Below are 22,143 nucleotides of genomic sequence, written 5' to 3'. Positions count from 1 at the left end.
CTTTACACTACAGGCAGCATTCACCCCACTCACTCACACATTCACACACTGATGGCCAAGGCTGCCATATGGTGCCTCTTGCTCATCAGCTACTGAAAATGTCCCCCCCCACACCCACCCACACACACACACACACACAAATTTGGTTCAGTATAATGCGGAAGGACACTTAAGCATGTAGGCTGCCGGGGCCAGGGTTCGAAGCACTGACCTTTTTGATCAGGCCGCTCTACCTCCAGGGCCACAGCTGCCCCCTGGTGCAAACCGGCAGGAAAAGCAGAGAACAGACGTCTCAGAATCAAATCTGCTTGTGCTGATTTTATCATAAAGAGCAATGTTGATTCTACAAAATCTGAATCATGCTTAAAACTTAAATTAACTATTTGAATCAAACACTCACCAACCAATAGGTGTATTTTAGAATAATGTAATAAGCGGGATCCTGTAGAGTGAGCAGGTCATTATTGCCAATTCGCAAGTAGATGATCATTGAAAGATACAGATTTAAGAAATTCTTGTTTGGTTTCCATTGAATCTTTTTTGAAAAAAAATGCACTGGCAGATTTATATGGTGTCTGACAAGGGCAAACGCGCCGCAACATAAAGGAGAATTCCGGTCAATTTCAACATGTAGGACTGTTGTTTCTAAATTTGGAGTGCTGTCGGTAGAGAGAAAAACTGAAACTAAAAATCAGTGCTGCCGACACCGTGTTATCCTCCTGCTAGAGTTAGCACCCAACAGGCTTAAACGTGTTTTTAGCCTCTTAACATGTCCAAAATGTCATTAAAAGTGCCTACCATTGTGCAGTAATTTCCTTCAGAGTGAACACAGTGAATCTTACTGCTATAGATGTGAAAGAAATGCAAAAAACGTTTTGCTAATTCAGCTCTGTTTAGTTATGGTGTTGATAGTGCAAGGAGTGCTTCGGGACAGTCTACAAACTACAAAAGCAATACAAAGATATTTTCAAAAATAAGCATATGCTTATTTTTTTAAAGTAAAGTGCTGTAGTACAACTAGCAGGAGATAATCTGCAGCCCTCAAGAGTAGATAGGCAGAGGTTCCATTTTTGCCAGACGCCAAAGACCTCCGCAGCAATTCTGCACGCGGCAGATAATGCGACACAGGAGTTCAAGCACGGGACAGGAGGTCAAGCACAGCAACAAAATAAAACATCCGGTTAATTTTTAAAATAAAATAGACCATGCCCACAGTGGATCATATTTCCCTGCACTACACCTTGAAAACACAGCAAAGAGATGTTTCCTTGCTACTCCTCTATATTTTTGTGGTTCTATTCTACATGAATTTGTGAGATCTCGTGGGTCCTCGAGACTTTAGCTGTCAGTCATGGGCGCAGCCGTTCCGCAATAAATCCGGACCAAGTGGGTGTTGACGGACGGCGGAACACTGAGCAGACACGCAGTGGAGCTAATACGCAGCCGTTCTGCATCCTGTGGAATTTGGGGGTAACTGCCATCTCAACACCAGAACTAAACACAGCTGAATTAGCACAACTTTCATGTCTTACTGATGAATTTTAAGCAGTCAGATTCACTGTGTTCACTCGGAAGAATTCACTGCACATTGGTAGGCACTTTTAATGACATTTTGAAAATGTTAAGAGGCTGAAAACACGTTCAAAACTTGCCCTGTTGAAGCCTGTTGGGTGCCAATGCTATCAGCACAATAAGACGGTGGAACCAGCACAGATTGTTTTTGATTTTCTCTCTACTGATAGCACTCCAAATTAACAAACAAAACTACGTATTGGAATGAACCAGAATGCTCCTTTAAGTTGCGGTGCATTTGCAAATTAAGAAAACCTCTTCATTAATTTGACAAACGCAAGGGGGGGTGCTTTTCTTTTGCTTCGTTTGTTTTCTTTTGGTTCGTGTGGTTTTCTTTTTGCTTCCAATCCAGTGTTGTGCCTGAACGTGTTCATTGAACTACAGTTTATAAACTCGTTCATATTTTTTTTTGTAAATATTTTTATTGTTTTAGAGAAGGTATATTGTACAGTGCAACAGTAAACTCGTTCATATTTTGAACAAACTGAACTGTATAACTGCCTGACAAACGTTACTGTGAACTCGTTCACTCTGGTGTCTGTGAACGGCATGTTCTCTCAGTTTAACTTTGTTCAACAGGGTGCCAGATTTCTATAGAGCCTTCCAGGAGAAAACCCGGCTAAAACACACCATAAACAGGCCTTAATATATAGCGGAAAATACACCAAATCTGGCAACACCAGCAGCCAGTGTCGCACCGCCACATGCCTTATCAAAACAAAATTTAAACAAGTTTTATGACAGGATGGGAAAGATCTTGAGAAAAATCTCACATTTCTGTGCAAACTTTGCCTGCCGGCTTTCAAAAAGAAAATCCGCAATTCAGTCACATCCACAGCAAACCTGTAACGCCACATTGAACTGAAGCACTCGGATAGCCTTTCAAGGTATATGCAAGCGAATAATAAAAAATAAAAAAAAGACAGACAAAATCTGACTGCATAGTTTCAGTGTTAAAACTGATTTTAAAAATTGCTGTCTTTCGTTCTATATGGGCTGTGGCAATATTTTTGAAAAATAATAGCTCACATCAAGATACGGGAAAAAAAAACTATCTAGTTCATTTTTGGAACTGAACTGAACTTTGAACTAGTTCATGTAAAAAGCAAACTTTCCCAACACTGGTTTTATCTATATATTTTGTTTTTAATCTTTTTCCATATTTAAATAAAATAGGCTTTTAGGACTATGGTGTAGAAAGAATTTAAGATACAGAATTTTTAGCAGTGTATTTGTAACTTTTCCTTTAACATATTCCTGATAGAAAATATTTTATCGCTGATATCAATGAAATTTTTAAAAGGAATAGTTTTAGTAGTAGACATTTCATTTGCTTCCTCAGCAAAAAGGCAGAAGATCCTCAACACTTGTATGTATGTTCTTACTGGACGTATGGAGCTAATACCAGGAGGCAATTAGCGTAACTCTGACCAAAGGTCAAATATTTGTGTCAATCACTTCATCTAACTGATCACAATCACACATAAAGTCAATAAATCTATTCCCAAAATAAATGTTAAACTACCCCTTAAAAAGTTGTTTTTCCAGACTCCTTTTGAAATAAAAAATTTGGAGATTTTTATCAGTGACAACTTCAACTTATGTTTTTAAATCTGACGAGTAGAAAATTTATCAATCTGATTTGAAGGCATGCTATTTGTTGAGTCTCAATCAGAAGAGCTTAGCAGCAATTAAGAATCAATTGTTTGAGAAAATGCCCATAACAAAATAAAATGCCCTTTGATTTGCATGCTTTTATTCATTCTTAACTTCAAATTAGCATCAAGAGCTGTCGAACAGCAGCACATCTTCTCATTTCATGCTAATCCCTGCTTTGAGCTGCTCCCCCTTGACAATCCATTTTGATCATATAATGATCATCTGTCCTCCAGTACTGAATGCTAGGGAAAGGAAAAAGACATTTCCCGATGCGGCTGCCATGCTGTAGCCAATTCCTATGTCATGCTGTCTTGAAAATGTCAATTAACCAGATTTTGGGTGACGTTTATAAAAAATAAAAAAAATCCATTCCAGCTACAAAAGATTGTGGTGCTAGCTCAACCTGATCACAACCAAGCTTCTTCAGCAAGCTTCTTCCTTTGTAAGATTTAGAATACAACACTTGCTATATGCTAAAAGGTTGCATCACTGTACATGTTGTACAGCTCCCCTGTGTTTGGTTGTGACTCAGTTGCCGGTTACATCTTTACATTCATTCCTTCTTCAGGTGTCTCAAAATTCAGGGCAGTGGATCCTCCAGAGTCTCCATTTCTACACTGAATACTTAATTTGGTGTTATGTTTTCTGGATTAGATTTACTGACCCCTAGGTCTTTTTGAGGGTAGTGGAACTATTCTCTTGTGGTAAAAATGGTAATAAATACATGTCCACCTAGGAAAAAACAACACATGTTTCTGTTTGTCTAATTTAACTAATTTCTCTCAACTCTTTCTTTCACCATCTTGTTGTTATGTCAGGTTGAGACTACACCATATCAGCCCGATACTAGTACAACTCAACAAATGGAAGGAGAGAAATCAGGCGTTTGTTTACATTGTTGTTTGCGAAAAATGGGTCCTAGCAAGCTCTGATTGGTCAGGGACCCAACTTGTAGTCTGTAAAGTCTCTTTTTTTAGTTACAGCAATAATTTATGATTCTATAATCACCTATTATAGACACTTCAAATAATTGTCTAGTCTGAACCTAGACATTACTGTCTACAGTTCTGAGCATGTACACAGTAACACAAGAATATATCATTCCACAATATTTACCAAAGTTGGATGTTGTATGTACAAGTCAACCAAACTAGTCATGTTTTTCTATACATGTTCACAAATCTCTTTTTGTTTCAAATTGCCACACAAACATTTCCAGATTTTTCTTCAATCCTCCATTTTTTCCCCCTTAAAGTTTTGTGTGAACAACAAGACAAAGCCTTTCAGTTTTCTGCCTTTGAGTGGTTTCTGTTGCCTGGCATTGCAGAGGCCATTTTGATGTTAGCATTAAGATCATTTTGTCTCATCAAAACAAGTCACTAAAATGAAACACTGACAGCAGCTCTGTCATCATGGGGAAACTGGGAGGCTGTTTTCATAGTAATGAAAGAAAGGATGTGACTGTGAATTTAATTTTTGTCTAAAAGGGACACTTCACATGCCCTTTATTTCAACAAACCCTATAGTATTGACTTTCAGTCAGAGACAATTAAAGATAAACATATACAGTTGCTGCTCCTGAAGGAAACTGTAAGCCTATCTATTGCTCCAGAGCATCCAAAGATGAATAACTTCCATACATAATTAAAATTAAAGTATAAAGAACGGTCTTTCACATCTAGTGCATTTAATTTCAATTCTAGTGTTTGACTAAAGTGATTTTCCACAGAGTGTAGCTGGAGAACATATCTAAATTAGCAGAAATATAAAAAGGTAAAAACCATGATATAAAGTAGCTATAATTTATATATTTCTATCATAACAATGTCGCATTGTGAAAAGGGTCAATTGTAGTGATGAACCTACAGAGAATTATCATCTGAATCTGCAGCTTCCCTCAGCTTTACAAAGCTGTATAATAGGTTTCAGCTTACTGTTTATTTGTCCAGCCCATAACTTTACTGTTTTGGTTCACTCACAGCTCTCAGCGTTGTTTTCAGCCGCAGCAGGGAGCTGTTTTCCTAAAATCCTACTCTACCTGCTCAGCACCAAACATTAGACCGACACAGTTGGAGATTAGCTGGTGATCATAGCTAGTAGACAGACACGCAACTTCTTGTAAATGATGAATATTGTTATGATGTTATATTAATGTGTTTCCAGTTTCACAAAATACCAAAGTATTCCTTCATATGGTGTGGATATTGCTGCTACCTGCATTTTGATGATATTCCTCTGCTGAACCATGAGATTTCCTCCTTGTTAAGATTGAGGTTGAACTCTGCCTCCTCCTACTCACAGTCTCCCATCAAATGCTTGTTATGAGCGCTGCAAGGGAAACAATTGTGGTGGCCGACAGAGGCAAACGCTCTGCAATTTAAGAAAACATATGCAAATGAGCAAAACACAAGCAAATTAAGACAGCTTCATTAATTTGACAAAACGTATGACAAACGCGCTGCAAATACACACAACACAACCAAATACACAAAAGCGCTGCAAATACAGAAGGGATGCAAAAAGAAAAGTAGATGTAACAACAAAAAAACACTGCAAACAGATTACACAACGGGAGTTCTCCAGGCCTCTAGAGGGACCACTAAGTGGAACAGCTGGATCTTCGACCCCACGGAGAGAGAGCGCTCTGCCTTTTTATTAGAGTCTCATATGGCTGCAGCCTGGAGACCTCCCATCTCATGCCTTACGTCCATAGACTGTATATTAAATTAATATATGTTAATAATATATGAACATAATACAAAAAAATCATGTAAAATGACTCAGACAAACGTCAATGTTAAACGCTGAAGCAGTTTTAAATGTTCGATTACTACAAGTTTACCGACATAGCTCTACTGATTATCACTTGAGACCTGAGCCGAGGCACACCCACCAAACGAGAGAAAACCTCTCAAATGTTGACTTAATATTTGCATTAATACACCGTTCCACATCATTCTGAGACTGACCCATACACTGTATATTATTATTATTATTATTATACCTTACGTTCCCTCTAGAGGCCTTGAGAACTTTTGTTGTGTAATCTGTATGCAGCGTTTTTTTTGTTGCGTCTACCTTTTTTTTTGTAGCGCGTTTGTGTATTTGGTTGTGTTGTGTGTATTTGCAGCGTGTTTGCTAAATGTTGCGCATACGTTTTGTCATACGTCTTGCTATTGCTGTATATAGTTGGGGTTTATAAATTATTAATGCAAGAGTATGAACTACCACCTTGTGGGCACAAATTACAAGGCTTTGACCTCAGAAACTTACAATAAGTTACACGTTACAATAACAAATACATTTGATTTACAAAGCGCTTTTAATAATACTCAAAACAACACACTGAAAATGTACATGGAGTAGGAGGGTGAGACAGACTAGGGCCTGGTTATGGCTGGCTTTGTGAGTGAGGAGATACTTTGCAACAACTGAAAATTGATATTCGTTGAATTTCATGATCGGAGAGTCCTTGAATGCAGCAAGTCATGAAGCCCATTGTATAATTTGCATTGATGTCAGTTTCAATGGCACAATGCTCATCTCTACGGGAAAAAGATTTTCCCTCCGTTCACATAATTGCATTATTTTTTTGCATAATGCAGGACACCTGAGAACTTGAATGACTTGCTGGGATTATACTTTTTGCTATCAAACTCCTTGCCAGAAGTGAAAGAAGCGAGAGCTCCTGCCTTATGGTTCATATGAAAATTTCTACCTGGCTCAGGGATGGACCTCCCTTTGGGCATACTCTCAATTTAAAGATGGGGCGCTGAACAAAAAAAAAGTTCCAAGAGAATTAGCTCCCTATGCACACTCCAGATACATTACTGTAGCAGAAAGTATGCATAATACATTCACAATATAATAAAAGCAGGGATACACAGGAGACTGAAGGTAGGGGGGACGCGCCCCATCAATTAGTCTACAGACTTCTGCCATCAGGTGAGCGTGGATCGAGTTTAACAAACTTTAACTTAAGTTTAGTAAGCTGTTGCCTGTCAGTCAGCCAGGAGGGTTAGCCAGCCGCTGTGAGTCTGCCGCATTTACAGCATTTACAGTAAACAGTCAGTTGGATAATCGCATCAAATAAATCATAAATACAAAAAAGAATCAAGGCTAAGCGGTTATTTAAAGTCTTTAGGCGATTTCCCAAACTAGTTGCATATCTGTGATATACCAGCTTCCTTCAGTATTTCTGGCAGTTAACTTTTTGGTTGTTAGCATAATTTTGGTAATATAACCAACTGATTTTAAGATAATTTATACCCTAAGTAGAGAGTTGTTGTCATTAGAAACATACCGGTAAGGCATTTTCCACACTGTTTCCTGCCGCAGCACCCATAAACCACTGCAGTATCATAAAAAAAAGAGTGAAGCTAAAACCCGATCATTAGGACATCAACTCACCCAGAGCAACCAAATAAATGGACCGTTTTCTACACACAACTCAACATCAATATGTTGTGAGTCCTAAAATAATAGTAAACAAGGGAACACTGGTGACAGGGATCCGTACTGTCCTGGGAACACAGCTTGACAAACATTTGAAGGTACAGACAATGAATGGGCATAATTTACAGTTTCTTGCTCTCTCTATCTGAGGAAAACGATGACATAGCAATCTCAACTGAAGCCAAATATCATTCACAAGGCATTTAAAATACTACATCAAACTCATACCTTTCTACATACTCAGTTATTTCACATAAAAATATCACAAAGAATAGAAGAAACATAAGATAGGAGCCTGATCATACACAATATGTCAAAACGAGCAGCAATAGCAAACATTAAGATGCTTATACTGTACATGCGCTAATAAAATGCATGACTGCAAAATGTCCCAAAACACCGCATTTTATTCTGAATTCAGTTTGACAGTTAACAATATTTCTATTATTAAAAAATCATGTGCTGGTGTTTCCCAGGCGTGTTTTAAACTGACACAGTGCCTCTGGGCACAAAGCTTTTTAGACAGCTAAGAGTGAAACTACTGAGTGGCGTAGAGTAAAAGACGCTGAAAAGCTATTTACACCACATATCCTCGAGCCAGGCTGTCATCTTCAAGTTGAGCCCCCTGCTTACATAACAATTTTCCCTTTAAAGAAAAATGCAACTTGCTGCTGCTTGCAAAACGTTTTGAACTTTGAGCTTAATGTATTTATTTATAGCCAGTGTGCCTTTGAAAATAAACCCATTCAATGGTTAAGCGTAATCATTTTTTTCCCTCTTAAATTTGCTTTCATAAAGTCCTCTTTCACAGTTTTCTAGTGATCTCCATGTACCTCTACTTTCTGCATAACTGAGGATTGCAGGAATGTAGATGAATGGTTTGCCCGCATGCCTGCTGAATATTTGGTCAGGAGGGTATGTGGGCAGACTGCAGAATGAACTGTCTCCTGTTTAGAGGCATCCAGAAAGTACATTTAGCAGTTTCCCTGATTACCGTACTGTCTTTGCTATTTCTTATTGTCACTCTATTTCCCTGTTAAAGAGAATGTGTGTTTAAGCATGATGGAAGAATTTAATTGGTGTGAAACCTAATTTGGGGTGAAACACGAATGCTAAATCATCACAGGCATGTGAAATGTGACAGTTTCACCGGGAATAACTCATCCTTTTGAAGTCCAGTAACCTCACCTATAATACGTACTTCTACCTAATTCTTTGTGACTAATACTAAACTGAGCTGTAGTGGCAACATTACTCCGCCTTATTTAACTGTGTTGAAAGTGACTCTTACAAAAGGGGCAAATAATGATAAAGAGATAATCAACCTCCAGTGAAGTCTTCCAGGCAGTAGCACAGCTATTTCCTAAGGAAGCAAGTGGGTCAGACCACATCACAACAGAGCACCTTAAGTTTGCTAGCCCAATGATGGCAGTACTGCCTGCCATTTGCTTTTCTGGATTCATGACCCATGGCCTGCTGCCTAAATCTATTTTGTCTGTTACCCTTGTGCCTGCCATCAAGGATAAAGCTTGAATAAGTATAGGCCAATAGGCCTAGCCAGTGTGATATCTAAAGTACTGGAAAGGCCATTGCTTGGTTGTCTGACCTTATATTGGAACCACTGACAAATTCGGCTTCAAAGCTATGCTTGGTTCTGATTTGTGAATCTATGCCTTGAAGGAGGCAACACAGGGGTACATAAGAACAAATTCATCTATGCTAATTGGTTTTATTGATGCTTCTAATTCCTTTGACAGAGTCTATCATGAGCTATTTGAAAAACTGAGCCAAAGGGGTGTCCCTGACAACATAACAATCCTGGCTTACAAGTTTGGCAAGCAAAGTATGCAGGTTAAATGGAGTAATCCAGTCTTTGCCTCATTTGCGGTAAGTAATGGCGTACGTCAATGTGTCTACTCTCACCTGCACTCTTCAACTTGTACATGGATAAGTTTTCCAACCAATTGATAAGATGCGAAACTGGCTGTATGGCTAGTAACACCTTGGTTAATTATTTTCAGTGATGGGTGAGAGGAAATGCACATGTATTTTAAGTTCCCTTAAAGAGGGGTGGAGGTGGGGTCACGTTTGAGCATTTAAAAATTGTACTTGAAAGTAACGCATTAGTTACTTTCTGAAATAGCTAGTTAATTTTACAATTTGTAACTGAGTATCTAATTTAGTTACTTTTTGGAAAGAGTAACAAGTAACTGTAACTAGTTACTTTTTAAAAGTAACTCGCCCAACATTGATTATTTCAATCAATATCAATTCAATATCATGATCTGGTAATTTTCTCTCCCAGTAGTGCTGGTTTTCAGCAGCTATTAAATATCCGCTCTGAATATGGGGTAAATATGATGTGTTGATTAATGTCAAAAAGAGTGCCGTCTTGATATATAGGACAAAAGTGGACAAAGGTCTTTGTTTCCAGACTTTTTCTGTCAGGGCAAGTGACGAGTGTCTGTAATAAAAGTAAACATATGGGTCGCTAGATTAGTTATCTGATGGTGAGGATATATACAGGCAGCGTTGCATATTACATGCCCAAGCGAACACGTTGGTAATAATATTCCACACGAGCAAGGACGTCACAATTAGTCAGTTTAAAGCATATTGCAGTCCTTTGTATAATGCTCCCTTATGGTCTCAGTTTAAAAAGGCAAGCATGCAGAAGCTTAAGGTTGCTTATGACGGTATGGGGATCCTGCTCAACAAACCCAGGTGCTCTAGTGCAAGTGACTCGTTTTGTAATGCAGGGGTCAGAGTGTGTATTTTATAGAAATTTATTATTGCTGTTTATATTGTTTTTATTTCTCTGTACATCTTTAGCTTCTCTTTTTTTATTTATGGTGTATGTCATGTCAGTCTCTTCTGAATGGACCTTGAGTTGGGCAATAAAGGTGATGACTCATTGTATACATACACTGAACAAAATTATGAATGCAACACTTGTTTTTCCCACCATTTATCATGAGCTGAACTAAAATACCTAAGAATTTTTCTATATACACAAAAGGCTTATTTCTCTCAAATATTGTTCACAAATCTGTCTCATTGTTAGTGAGCACTTCTTTCATGGATGAACCCTTCCCCTAACCCTAACATCAGATAGTGACTGGTTTTTGGACCCCTCCTGGGCCCCCCCCAATACAGTCAAACTGCACATAATAGAGTGGTCTTTTATTGCAATAATCATGCTGTCTAATCAGCATCTTGATTTACCACACCTGTGAGTTAGTGAGCACTGATTTGATTCAAAGTTTGAACGTACGAATTGATTAAAGTTTGTCTTCAGCCTGTGAATGCTGGTGACGACAGTCTGAAAACTTTTTTTCCACATTATATATCAAGTTGAAGAAGGCTGAAAACTGGACGAAAAATGTCACCAGCTGCTTTTTGAAACTCTGATGAACACTAACGTCATAAATGCACTCACTGACACATGAATGATGAAATAATTCGGCAGAAGGCAACCTTTTCTTCATCTCTCCCCTCTAGAAGCAAGTCTACACAGTGAATATCATTGAGCTTTTTCTTGCCTTTTTGCCTTCTTCTGCGTTTCAAATGTTTTTCTCCCATCATTTTTTTCCTTTCCATGGTCGTTAATATTTTTCGCTTTTTCATCCTATCTACATTCTTTCTTCCCCTCACTGTCAGGTTACAGGCAGAAGAATCTTTTGATGGAAGTACAATTCCCCGTTCTGTAGATGGAACACAGTTAACTATTTGGTGCAAACCTAACAAATTCAATTAACATCCGTAAGTGATTAGACTGTGGTGCTGTGCAACATGTACTTTGCTATGTAACTTACTGTGCGGTTATAGTTGTGTAGCACCTTTTAAAGTGGAATAACTCACTTTTTCACAGCAGCCATTTTGACTCGTCATAGCAGAAAAAGCTACTAATAGTTACTAATACCAATAAAACTGGCTATGGGGTGACGTCCAGCTCAGCCAGTAAAGTGTGGAACCTTGACAGTGTTCCAGGTTCGTTCTGGCCCATGGTCCTTTTCAGCATGTCGTACTCCCTCTCTCTCCACTTTCCTTTCTTCAAGCTATCCTGTCAATTAAAACGGCATTAAAGCCCCAACAATAATATTTAAAAAGCAGAGCAACATTAATGTTGGAAGTGGAACGTCGTGGATAAAGTGGCACTAAAGTTTAACGCAACCATTGAGATTATTCTCTGACATCCTGGGCAGCTTTGGCTCTCTAAAAATACCTGTGAGACTTAATCTCCAATTTGCAGAAAGTAGTATTCACTGGCTCCTGGCATCCCAGCCTGTTGCTAATGAAGACCATTCATCACTCTGCACCTTCACATGAAAGACATTTATCCTATATTTTACTTGTTTGGATCTAAATGTCACTGTGAGCGTGAAACCGCCTCCAATTTTCTTTTTCATAAAAACACAAGGTAGGCAAATATGGATTGTTGGCAAGGTTGCAAATTGTCTTTCGAAACGATAACACCTGTGCTTTTTAACAAAACAACAAAAAACCGTTTTGCCATTGGATTTTTTTTTTTCTCACTTCACTCTCTATTCTGACTGATAGGTTATTAATTTCAGCACTTACTTGGGAAAGGGATGTTTCTTAAAACTAAAAAAGCACGTCAGCCAGCAGCAGATTTCAGTGGGACTGATGCTCTTATTTTCCATTGAATCAATACTCTAATTTGCTATACCTCCCAAGTTCTTTTTTGTGAATTTAGTCTTTGCTGATGCGCTTCAGTGGTTGCTAGAGGAGGTCGATAAAATTCATGAATTGCTTAATGCCCCTTTTAGGGTTAGCAATCGTCTTCCCATGTGAGTGTTCTTGTTCAGGATGGTTTTGAATGCAGAAGCAGTCCATAGTTAGGTCATTGATGGCAGCAGGTTTCTTTAGAATTCACTCCCTTGGGTTTATGCATAAATTCAGTGAGATTAAAGGTCAGGTAAAGCTAAATATGTGATTTATTTCTCACCACATTATACATGCGAGGATAAATACTTGTTGAAAACGTGAAACTACTGTAAACTGTAGTGCTGAATTAAAAACACTGTTATAGTGCACATTCACCATTGTTTTTTTGTTGTGGTGCGCGCAGCCTAGTTCTGATTTTGTCAGTCATCTCATCTTGTATGCTGTGTCACTATGATTCTGTCCTTTCAGTATTGATGGTAGCATAGTTGTGGACATTGCGCCATGATCACATGCTGTAGTAGGGGGGTACAAAGGTTAATATGAAAATAATATAAATAGGTAAAAATGTGAGAGCGTAGATGCGATGTGAGTACGAAAAAAAACTCGTAGATGTGATCATTTGTGGAATATGATTTTAGAGCTTGTTAAAAAAAAAAAATCTGTACTCTTATCACTGAGTTGTGGTTGTACTTTTCCGGTACAACCACAACTCAGTGATTACAACCTCTCGAATCTGTCGTTGCAATGTGCTCTCTCGCATCACACAGCGGCAAGTCTGAGCCCTTGACTTTGTAACAATGTTTGCAATACATTTGGTGCAAAACTAATTTTTACCTGTGGACTCAGTCTGGGGAAATTTGAGCCAACAGGACGGCCGGGGACAGCAGGGTTTCTTTTGCCAGATGAGGGACAACTCTGTCCGGCTTATTTATGTAGCATGAAAACTAGCAGCCAGCCTGCTTCTAAATACTGTAAATTCCTTTTAATTATCTCAACATTTAACAGTCAAAATTAAACACTGGTGGTGAGCTCCAGGTCCTGCAGCCGCATACGGACCACCATCAGTGGTGCTCGGCCAGCGTGGAAACATTGATAGAAAGCTTTGCTGCCAACCTTGACCTGGTCTGAGAGCTCCAGACCCGGTAGCAACCGGTAATAACAACCCCCCTAGAGCCTATCACCAGTGTTGGTCGAATAGCAAGCTAGCGTTAGCAAACTAACCCGCTTATAAATAAATATATTGTAAGTATAAAAGAAGGGTTAAGTATAAATGTAGTAAAAATAACTAATATACAAAATTTCAATATCACTGAAATAGTACACACTTGTACACACGCTTGTACTACTGGGACCTTTGTGGCAGAACTTCTAATAAACTGAAATGAAAAAAAAAAAAATCTAAGCCCAAGTGCAGCTGCAGAGAAAATGGTATTAAAAAAAACGGCTGAGCCATTGGCTTCAATTGTCTCTTTCTACAATCCGGCCATCTGCGTCGGCGGCCGCTTCTCTTTCAGATGTTGAATTCCTCCTGGGCACATCAGGGTCAAATGGCTGAATGGAGAGATGACTTAAACACTGTCCTCACACCAGGCCTTCTACTGCTAATCAATCTCCCCCCTAACTGATACGTTGCTATTATTAACACCCTTTTTACCACCCAACCCTAACTCCAACAGATTACTGAAAGAGAGGTAACTTAGTCTTAGTTTTTACTTATTCATTCAGTCTGTATCAGGCACTTTTGAGAAATTTTATATCTGCATGACTATAAAAACGGGGTTGGATTATTAACTGTGTTAGGCAGACTAGAACTGAATACGTTTCTATTTCTCAAAACATAGTATTTCCTTCTGTTGACGATCTCATTCATTTAGAAGCTGTCCCTCCAGAATTTCTCTGCCTTTTTTTGAGATTTTTGCGGCCCAAAATGCCTGATATTACAGGTGCTTTTGTAAAAAAATTTGACAAAAGGTTCTATGTCTTTTGTGTTTTTAATAAAATTGAAAAGTGAAAATTGCATTACTCGGGCTGAGATATTCTTGTAACCTTACCAAAAAGGTTCAGAAAGCTGCAAATGCTGGTATAATAAGATAATGGCTGGTGGATTTAAGACCTATAAATACACATATATATATGTATGTATGTATGTATGTATGTATGTATGTACGTACGTACGTACGTACACACACACACACACCAAACACTGCTCCTGGGGTCCTGTCTTCCCCAGCTGTATGGCAGTGCACTTGATATCACCAATACGAATTGTTTCCATTTTGTGACGATGCATAGGTTCGACAGCAGGTTAAGTCCAGTGCATTGACTGGTCGTCAGGAAGGTAGGCTAACTATTCCATCGTTTTCCCTTTGTCATCAATGTGCCACTTGACGAAAAGTACCTTCTCTTTTTCTATACTTTGTCTTCAACCGCTACCGCTGACTCCGGGGCGGGCCTCTTGGCATTTATTTCTAAATAAGAATGTGTATTGCCATCTACAGGAACTTATGTTTCTTTAGTACACAAAAATTGAAATATTACAGAATATCAATTGAAATAACTTGCATTTATCAAACTGCACACTTCCGTGTAGCTCTTACAAAAATTGTATCCTTTAAAAGAAAGAGGAACTCTTAAAGCTCCATCTTTTGACTAAAGCATTTCAGAGAGATACTCACTGGTATGACTTTCATAAATGGGGCGTTTTTGCAAACGTTTCATTTCCCACTCTGAAGTAATGTAGTGAGAAGTCACCGTGAGAAAACTTTCAGCGGCCGTGGAGGTCCCTACATCTGGGCTGTGTTGGACAGATCTTTGTCAATTTCTCCTTGTGTCTTATCAAACAGTTTTGGAATTACAGCAGTGCAGAATTGTCGGGGCAAAAAAACATACCGCGGCTTTCATCACCTGATGAAATCCTTCACACTCAAGCAAGCTGGACCAAAAAGTACGGAGTGTGGATTGGTTGCTGGAGAGATGCCACTTCACCTCTTGGACACTGCCAGGTGCTCTTGAGCAAGGCACCGTACCCCCCCCCCCAGGTCGCTGGATCAGCTGGGAGCCCACTCACTCTGACATCTCTCCATTAGTGCATGTATAGATCCTGAGCATGTGTAGTTCAGGACTGTGTGTGATAACTAACAAAGTGTGGACACAGAGTGTAAATTGTAATTTCCCCATTGGGGATCAATAAACAGATTAAAAAATTTTTAAAAAATAAATTAAAGCTGTATGGTTGCATACTTTTGCTATAAACACGCTTTAGTTTGGGCTCTTGCCCTTTCTGACTTATCACTGAGAGGCTGATTAAATTCTGCGCAGAGTAGCAGCTGTTTCCCCAACCGTCTCTCTCCTCCTTACGCTGTCTACCGACACATTGGGGTGATGTCTTCTCAGATTAACTGACATATTAGAAGTGTTTCCATTAGCATATTGAATGATTGTTGCACAATGCTTTCACACAGTTGCAGTTCTATCTGTCTAGCCTTCCTTATTTCTTCCATTTGCTATTTCAACACGTGACCTGCAGCACTCTACACTCAACTTTTAAGGTCCACACCTCTTCTTTTTAGCAAAAGGGAAAAACACTGTCTGATGTCACATTCGGACACAAGGCTACATTGCGCATGCATTGAACCATGCAACTCACACACACTCCGAACAGATTCAAGCGAACCAGATGTTTTATTTATTGTGCCCCCCTTTACATGAACAACCAACATTTTAACGTTTAGATATGACAGAAAATAGGTAAAAAAATAAGATGTCACCTTTAAGTGATAAGTGATTCAAAAGTAAACTCCAACTAAACTATCTAGACTCTGGGTCAATGCAGTGTTGACAAAAATCCAACAACTAACTCCTGAGATGCATTGTACTGTGGCTCTTCTTCCCGTTCATTTATTCTGACCTGCTGTTATTTACGTCACTTAAGGGCAGATGGGTGTTTTGAAGAAAGAACAAAATGATCCAAGTGAAACATCGGAGACAAAATCACAGCTTTTTAGAGTGTGAAAATGAGCCGGGGTCTGTATGGATCAACACTCACGGTTCAAAGTGAGTTCAGCGGATCAATTGCAAAGTTTAACAATAATAAGTCATGATATTACATATATAATTTTATAATAATAATTCACAGCTATTACAATAGTGTGAAACTGTCTCTGTCACTTAAAGCGTAACTAAAGCTGATGAACCTCTATGAAGGGTTGCCGTGAAAAGATACAGTAAACAAAATGTTCTGTTCACATGAACGCCACAGGGTAAAATCAGTTGCTATCACTGCACCGATGCCTAAACCACCGGTATTTACCGGATGGATTAGAACCGTGGATTTTGGTGGCACTTAAACCGCTCTGATGCTCCAAAACATCTCTCACATTGAGAGTACAGATAGAGCGAACAATAACTTAGCAGCCAAAGGGTTAGCCAACACACTTGGAATAAAGCCATCCCAATTCAACAGAATTAATTTTTAGAATATATGGGATAAGATGATTCAAGTCTTACAATATTAAATCAATACCTTATCTCCAGATGCCAAGGCAATTTAGCAAGAAAAACTACCAACTCAGCCTTTCTGATGTTTTTACATTAAACTAAAATAATATGTCAGTCTGAAGAGCAGCCCTGCCTCCAAATAAAATTGTGGAAGCAAACACTGTTGGAGGCCCAGACCACAAAGGAGTTTGTTTGCAGTTTTGATGGATGATTGGATTTAGTTTGGCACAAATTTAGCACATCTGCATTTCATATCGTATGTGTGCGTGTGTCTGCACACGTGCGTGTCCTCCAGCTCAGACTTTGTGGGATAATAAAGTAAATCCAATCATCCATCCAATATAAACTTTGAATGATTGACTGATTTAATATGAAATAGCAGAATGACTGAAGACTAGGCCTAATCCACAACTTCAGAGAACATGACTGATCAATTCATTAACCATAATTAGTGTTATAAGGAACTGATTTAATATGGCAGCAAGCATCTTATCTGCTTTTGGTGCACTGGGAATGAGAGTCAGCGCAGTTGTACAACCAACCATGCTGAACCAAAATTGCCGACTTATCTCCATCTGTTCTCAGGGATAAGGTGAGTTGATTCCTCAAACAAGACGTCTAGAAGTAACACATTTCAAGTTTGAAATTCCAAACACTTAATCTTCACATTTATGTCTGTTATTTAGGCTAACCGAAACGTTTCTATCTCTGGCTACACCTCACAGCTGACTGTTTCACAGAGCTTGATGAACCTGCAGAGCATCTGTCAGCTTTACCTTCAGTGTTCATCAATTCTGAGACACAGGCGCTGTGAGACAAATTGATCACTACCTGTATAGGGCAGACAGAGAGAAAGGACTTGCAGTCAGGGTCAAACTGACAATCCGATAAACTTTCATCTAAAAAGGAAGAAAAGTGAAAAATAAGAGACTTGTTCCCCATCATGCTCCCCTTTCACATTTGTCAAGCTTTCAAAGATAAAATTGCTTATAACGTTGTGGTACTGAACATCAATATTCTTTTGGTTCAGGCCGAAATGTGTCTACCTATCACTGGGTATCAAAAACTGCCAAGTACAAAAAAACTGACATCAATTGTATAGTCATATTCGACATCTGGTAAACCCTGTTTTTGTTCCCCTTCAGCAGCTAAACTTCTCAACTTGGTGCTGTTATGTACATGTGCATTCCAGGGGCCTCATGTATAAATGTTGCGTACGCTGGTTTCGACGACACTGTGATGTATGAAAAAATTAACATGACATGTGCCGAAAATCACCAAACATTACAGATTAAAGTTTTCACTTTGCTTACTGGCATATGTCTGACGTTCTCTATGAACAAAACAATTATATCCGCTGATATTCCATAAAAGTTTGATCATTTATGTGGATAACCTCTGCCTCTACCTCCGCAATCAGCACCTCCAACGTCACAAGCTTTTTTTGTTTAATTTCCATCTGCAGCGGGTTGACCTGTTGTGATTGGACAAAGAATGACGTTGGGGCCATATTTATAGTCATTTCCATTTTAATTTATGGGAGGAGGCAAGGCGGGGTTGCGCTCAATTTCACGTTGATTGTAATGTATAAAGGAAAGGTGCGCAGGACCTGGCGTATGTCCAGTTTTATACATGTGAATATTTCTGTGGGTAGATACTTTTCAAATTTTGGCCATACACCATCTTCTGGTATAAAAGCTGCACAGTCCTTTATACATGAGGCCCCAGAGCAATGTGACATCACTGTTTTAGACACGCGTCTAGATCACAATTCAATTCATGTCTAAATCAAACCAGTGTTCAAATACTGTTAGAGAGCATTTATATTTATTTTATTTTTTTAAGCTTTTGTTTTTAGTTAAAGCTGTATTTATGAGCCAGTGGAACAAAATTTTGTTCATGTGTGTACTCTGTATGCACAGTTAAATGACAATAAAAAAAATCTATCAAACGGGTTAGCAGCTTTATAATATTCTGTACATCCTTAAAGCCCAAACCTACAGTGTACTGTATAGATCAGGATACCACCACCACAACACAGTGCTTGCCTGTGATGAAATATATGAAACTAAATGTTTATTAATGTGTCTGCTTGGTTTGGAGCTCTTAAGAATATGAACAATAAATAAGCAAAAATTTCAAACTAATTTTTCCATTTGACAATGTGTCTGTTCATCTCAAATTTTCTTAAAATATACAACTCAAAAAAGGTGCAGACCGTGGAAACACTTTTCAGTGGAGGGATTTATTCCTGGGTCTTATGAAGTCACAGTTTAAATCTGTTTGTTTATTGATGTAAATTAGCTTTTATATTGCTTCACTGTTGCCAATGAGACTGATTAGTGAGAGTGAATTAAGCTCCAAGGAGAGGTTCATCTGATGACAAAACATCCGCGACATGAGGGAACAGCTACGCTTTTTTTCCCTATTGGTATTCACATAGTCACTTCCACTGATGCAATCTTCCACATCAGGGAAGTTTAACAAAACAATGTTGGGCTTTAATTTGGGTTACTGTTAAGCATCACAATTTTTGATGTGTGCAAGTTCATGTTATCAATTCATCACATATGAAATTGCAAACCTAACCATCATTTTCTTTTACCCTGGGACAATAATTGAGGTTTTCTTTGAATGCAGTCAGTATGGTAAAAAAAAGCCTTTTTTATGAGGAAATGAGTATTCAGTAGAACGCTGGTGACTGTTGCTGTACTAGGACTGTAATTTTAACATCAGTTAAAGCCATATACATCAATATTAAAAACACATTTTACAACCTGGATCCATTGAATGAATCAGATACAATGTCTAAATGCTTTAAGATTTAAAAACCTTTGGCAAGAAAATTGATTTTCTGCTCAATTGCCACAATTAGCACAGAGGCAGAGCAAGTGAGGCTAATCCTATTTCACTGCTGTGGATATCACTTAAAGCATACTTACGGGGTCAAAAATGTCCTACTCTGCGCATTTAAATAAGACTTTTATAGTCAAACTACAGGAGCTTTCAACTAGATTGGACCAAAATGGGATGTACAACATAGATTATTTATTTTAAAGCTTTGTTGAATTGTTTTTAGCTTTAGTTCTATCTAAGACTTCACTTTTGATTGTTGCTGAGCAAAATGCCAGCTAAACCCAAAACTAGAGGTACTTCATCTGCTGCGCTTTAGCGGCCTGGACAACACGCTACTTCCTCATCTAGAGGTTCCTCCTCCGGATGCGACGGTTGCTGTAATGCTAACAGTCCCACAGGATATCAAGGAGGAGCTGCTCTCATCACGTTGGAAAGCGATGGCGGCTTTTTTGTAAATCAAGCTCCAGGCTGCCCTAAGCAAAAGTATTTATCCAGGAAACTTCACTCTCCACCTGCAAGTTAAATACTCTGCTCTTATCAGATGATAAATTCAACTTGTTTATTGCATCTTCAATCAATTGTTTCCTAAACAATCAAAATAAGGCTGATCCTATTGCTTGGTCACTGCTGTGGGAATCACTTAAAGCATACTTACAGGTTCAAATAATGTCTTACTTCAGTAGTTTTCAACTAGGTTGGACAAATTAGATCAACAACTAGCCACTTGTCCCTCCCCTAGCTTGCTAAAAGGCCGGGTTGATTACCAAACTAAATTTGACACAACTACGACTACTGAGGAAGAGCGCCTTCTTTTGCATTCGCGCTCCACATATGAGCACAACGATAAGGGAAGCCGGCTCCTAGCCCATCAGCTGCGTCGCCAGGCTTTCTCACGTATGTTTCTTCATACGTAATTTATTCTTGATCTGCTACTAACAGTTGATGAAATCAACTTTGCTATTTAAACAACAAGCAACACAATAAATCTCCTGGCCCTGATGGATTGCCTGTGGAATTTTGAAAAAAGATTTCAATCTAAATTGGGCCCAATAATGCTTTCTGTATGTAAGGAATCTTTGCAGAATGGCTACCTCCTACTTCAAGACAAGCCTCCTGCTGTTAAAGAAAGATAAGGATCCAACCTCTGCCGTTCTTATAGACCCCCACCTTTACTAAATGTGGATGCTAAAATCCTTGCTAAGGCTCTGACCAGCCACATGGAAAGATTTCTCCCATCCATGGTTTCAGCACGGGTCAAACGGCGAAAACACACGTTGTGCGTAGGAAATGTCTGTATCGTCACTGCGCTGCATTTTTAGGAACTATGATATTCGGGCCACGGGTCACATCTCTGGCCCAGGTCCAGCAGCTCCGTCTCACACGCTGTTACTCTACCAACTGAAGTAAGTTGCATTCAATAACTTCTTTGTTCTTCGCCGTGGCCACCGAGATAGCAGAGTTACCAGCGGAAACACTGGTACAAATACAGGTTTGCCCTTCATATTTAACCATATACAGCTGTGTTAACAACAATTAAAACAGACAAATGTCAGAAGTGTGGACCGGTGCTGTGTGGCAGGGCTGCGCGGTAAGAGGAGAGAGAGTAGAAGAGAGATCCAAACACAGGCAAGGCTTTACAGAAGAAATGGGTAATGTAATGCAAAATTTAACCATATCCATATAACAACATCGCAGCGGATGAGAGGACATTATGTGCACCGGTGCGTCCTAGAGGAAAAATATTACTCGCGCCCTAGAGCCTGTGAGCTAACAGAAGCTAACTAGCACCGCCACCGACTAGCACTGCTCACTGCTGTTGTCTGAATAACATAGACGGGACAAAATGTTGCATTTACTGGTAAACTGGTAAACCTTGAGATCAACATATAAACGACTGCTATCTGTTGAATTTTCTTCCCGTTACTCTGTCCTCTGTGACTGTCTACATCTTGAAACTAAGCTGCGCGATGCAGGGAACAACTGACTGGCTCATGATCAGACAGTGGTTTACGGAGCGGTAGATGCACTATGCAAAAAAAACCGGAGCGTTCTATGAAATGGCTTGTTTAATATATATATATATATATATATATATATATATATATATATATAAAAAACGCTCGATCATGCAAATTTGATAGTAGGAAGTCAAATCGTAATCAAAATTTGATTAATAGGGCAGCCCTACCAGAAAATTAACCTCCCTTTTTTTCTCCTTTATTGTTTAAAAATACCTTTAAACCTTCAAAGATGGAGGGGTTTGCCATTGTCGCTTATAGGAAGGATCACCTTAGAAATTAACATTTTGCCCAAGTTCTTGTTTCTATTCCAATGTCTCCCTCTATTCCTATCTACGCGCTTTTTTAAAACTATTTATCAGGATATAGCTAGCTTTTTATGGTGTGAAAAAGCAAT

At 38.9% G+C, this 22,143-nt stretch overlaps 1 long non-coding RNA gene across 1 annotated transcript; it reads right to left on the bottom strand.

Moving 5' to 3' along the window:
* Positions 1–2,297: 2,297 nt before the first annotated feature.
* On the bottom strand, positions 2,298–21,768 carry LOC117944594. Its single transcript, XR_004656616.1, has 3 exons — positions 21,756–21,768; positions 16,806–16,808; positions 2,298–2,441 (listed from the first exon to the last, which is right to left on the bottom strand). It is a non-coding gene; the product is annotated as an uncharacterized LOC117944594 (long non-coding RNA).
* Positions 21,769–22,143: the final 375 nt, after the last annotated feature.

This window comes from Etheostoma cragini, chromosome 5 (genome assembly GCF_013103735.1).
Source record: "Etheostoma cragini isolate CJK2018 chromosome 5, CSU_Ecrag_1.0, whole genome shotgun sequence".
In the NCBI taxonomy this organism is placed as follows: Eukaryota; Metazoa; Chordata; class Actinopteri; order Perciformes; family Percidae; genus Etheostoma; species Etheostoma cragini.
The sequence above is the reverse complement of the archived record's forward strand: the minus strand, read 5'-3'. Positions and strand labels throughout refer to the sequence as shown.